Source organism: Tamandua tetradactyla, chromosome 7 (assembly GCF_023851605.1).
Source record: "Tamandua tetradactyla isolate mTamTet1 chromosome 7, mTamTet1.pri, whole genome shotgun sequence".
Taxonomy (NCBI): domain Eukaryota; kingdom Metazoa; phylum Chordata; class Mammalia; order Pilosa; family Myrmecophagidae; genus Tamandua; species Tamandua tetradactyla.
This window is the reverse complement of record NC_135333.1, coordinates 63,855,827-63,859,325: the sequence shown is the minus strand read 5'-3', so window position 1 is coordinate 63,859,325 and position 3,499 is coordinate 63,855,827. Positions and strand designations below refer to the sequence as shown.

The 3,499-nt window shown below is 37.6% G+C and overlaps 1 non-coding gene across 1 annotated transcript; it reads right to left on the bottom strand.

Moving 5' to 3' along the window:
- Positions 1-2,784: 2,784 nt before the first annotated feature.
- Positions 2,785-2,891, bottom strand: LOC143642949 (U6 spliceosomal RNA). The gene has a single exon (XR_013156008.1). It is a non-coding gene; the product is annotated as a U6 spliceosomal RNA (small nuclear RNA).
- Between the last annotated feature and the right edge of the window lie 608 nt (positions 2,892-3,499).

The following is a 3,499-nucleotide window of genomic DNA, read 5'->3' as shown; positions in this document are numbered from 1 at the left end:
ACAATGTCTTCCTTACCCCTGTATTCTGAAGTACCTTAATCCTGACCTGATTGGCTTCATTCTTTTCTCTAAATACCAGGTTATACTTATATATAACAGCCTCTCATAATCCAGAAATAACAATTACTGCTTCTGACTAAATGGGACTGCTATAAGAGCTCACAATCTAGACCCTGGTTTTCTTATAAGTATTTTCCAAATGAGATCATACAATATTTGCTCTTTTGTTTCTGGCTTATTTTCCCTCACCAAATATCCCACAGGTTCATTCACATCATTGCAATCCTCACAACTTCTTTCCCTTTTGTAGCAGCCAATGCTTGATCATGTGTATACACTATCATTTGTCAATCGACTCAATCTGTGCATCTTTCAGCCACCTCCATCCACTGGGACTCCTGTGTAACATCCAAAGCCAATAGTCCACCAACACTCTCAATTTTAAATAATTTCATTGTTCCCAAGAGAAAGCCAATAAACACACTCTCACCATATAGAAAATCCAAACCTCCCCCTAACACTTGTTCCTCCCCCCAATACGTACCCTTTGTATTGCTGCAGTACTGTTGTTGTTTTCCTGTTAAACATAGCCCATAGCATGCAATAACTTTTTCCCATTATACCCTGAAATTATACACTCTTTGTACAAGATTCATACCTTTGCAGCAGCTCATGCAAAAATTTATTTATATTGGAAGTGTTAATTGGTGGGACACATGAGTCTATGCAACCTCTTTCAATCATGTTCTATTACTTATAGACCCACTAGTGAACCGCCTTCACTTCTATTTCCTTACAATTAAGTTCAACCTCATTAGCCAGCCGTTCACCCATCTCTAGCTTCCAGGTATCTCTAGATCCCCTATATTCTGTATTATAAGCCTCTGATTTTTACCCTTACCATGGTCACAAAAGGGGAATCATGCAGTACCTATCCTTTTGTGTCTGGCTTATTTCACTCAGCATTATGTCCTCAAGGATCATCCATCTTGGTTCAGGATGTCATTTTGTCTTACTGCTGATTTGCTAATATTTTGTTGAGAAGTTTTGCATCTACATTCATTAGGGAGATTGGTCTCTAGTTTTCCTTTCTTGCATATCTCTACCCAGTTTTGGTATTAAAGCGATGTCAGCTTCATAAAACGAGTTAGGTAGTGTTCGTTTTTCCTTGATTTTTTGGAAAAGTTTGAGTAGGATTGGTGTTAGTTCTTTTTGGAATGTTTGATAAAATTCCCCTGTGAAGCTATCTGGCCCTGGGCTTTTCTTTGTAGAAAGATTTTTGATGATTGATTGAATCTCTTTACTTGTGATTGGTTTGTTGAGATCTTCTATTTTTTTTTTTTAGTCAGTCTTGTTTGTTTCTGTGTTTCCAGGAATTGATTCATTTCATCTAAGTTGTCTAGTTTGTTGGTGTATAGTTGTTCAAACTATCCTCTTATGATTTTTTTTTATTTCCTCAGGGTCTGTGATAATGACCCCCTTCTCATTTCTGATTTTGTTTATTTGCATCCTCTCTCTTTTTTTCTTTGTCAGCCTTGCTAGTGGCCCAGTGATTTTATTGACTTTCTCAAAGAACCAACTTTTGGTTTTATTGATTTCTTCTATTGTTCTTTTGTTCTCCCATTCATTTAACTCTGCTTACACTTTATTATTTCTCTTCTTCTATTTGCTTTGAGGTTAGTTTGCTGTTCTTTCTCAAGTTCCTCCAGGTGAGCAGTTAAGTCATCAATTTTTGCTCTTTCTTCTTTTTTAATATAGGCATTTAGGGCAATAAATTTCCCTCTCAGCACTGCCTTTGATACATCCCCTAAGTTCTGATATATTGTATTCTCATTTTCCTTCATCTCCAGATAGCTACGATTTCTCTAGCAATTTCTTCTTTGACTCACTCATTGTTTAAGAGTGCAGTATTTAATCTCCGTATATTTGTGAACGTTCTCATTCTTTGGTGGTTATTGAGATCCAGCTTCATCCCATTGTGATCAGAGAAAGTGCTTTGAATAATTTCATTGTTTTTAAATTCATAAAGACCTATTTTGTGCCCCAGCATATGATCTATCCTGGAGAATGTTCCATGAGCACTAGAGAAGAATTTATATCCTGGTGTTTTGGGTCTAATGACATACATATAAGTCTGTTAGGTCTAATTCACTTATTAAATTGTTTAAATTCTTTATTTCCTTGGTGATCCTCTGTGGTTGTTCTGTCTATAAAGGAGAGTGGTGTATTCAAGTCTCCTACTATTATTGTTGAAACATCTATTGCTCCTTGCAGTTTTGCAAATGTTTTCCTTATGTGCTTTCAAGCTCCAAGACATATAAGTCTGTTAGGTCTAATTCACTTATTAAATTGTTTAAATTCTTTATTTCCTTGGTGATCCTCTGTGGTTGTTCTGTCTATAAAGGAGAGTGGTGTATTCAAGTCTCCTACTATTATTGTTGAAACATCTATTGCTCCTTGCAGTTTTGCAAATGTTTTCCTTATGTGCTTTCAAGCTCCTTGATTGGGAGCCTAGATATTTATAATTGTTATTTCTTCTTGGTGAATTATCACTTTTATTAATATATAGTGTCCTTCTTTGTCTCTTATGATGTCTTTATATTTAAAGTCTATTTTGTTTGATGTTAGTACAGATACTCCTGCTTTCTTTCGGTTACAACTTGGGTGAAACATCTTTTTCCATTCTTTCCCTTTCAATCTATTTGTATCCTTGTATCTAAGATGAGTCTCTTGTGAGCAGCATATAGCTGGATTATGTTTCTTAATCCATTCTGCCAATCTGCGAAAATCATGGAACACTTCACGAATTTGCGGGTCATCCTTGCACAGGGGCCATGCTAATCTTCTCTCTATTGTTCTAATTTTAGTATATGTGCTGCCAAAGTGAGCACCCTACTTCTCTTAATTTTCACCTTTTTTTTTTACAGTTGAGGAAACGGTAGGCTCAGAGCATTTAAATAACTTAAGGTCTCTCCTTTAGAAAAGGCAGGAGTGGGATTTGACCCAGTTCTACTGACTACTACCAGCCCTGGCTCTTTCCACACCAAGGGGCTCTGCAGCAGGCTTGCTGCAATCCATTAGCCACAAGGGGGACCAGCTGAGTTAGATGGTTTAACGTATTGTTCTCAAACTTGAGAGAGAGAGAGAGAGCACGCGTGCGCAGCAGAATTCCCTCAAGGGCTTTTTAAAATACAGATTGCTGAGCCCTGGTCTCAGACTTTCTGAGCCCGTTTGTCAGGTGTGGGTCCTGAGAATTTGCATTTCTAATAAGTTCCCAGGTGATGCTGATGCAGCCAGTCTACCCAGGACCACACTTTAAGAACCGCTGGCTTAGAGTTAGTATATGTCCACTGATGGAAAAGGCGCTCCCAATACATGTTCTAATGACAGTGGAGTTATGGAATGCGACCGGATCACTTGTGTATATGAAGGCTAGCACATCCCAAAGTGTCCTTAGTTTAGAACATTCCACATTCTGAGTGCTGATGGAAACATATTT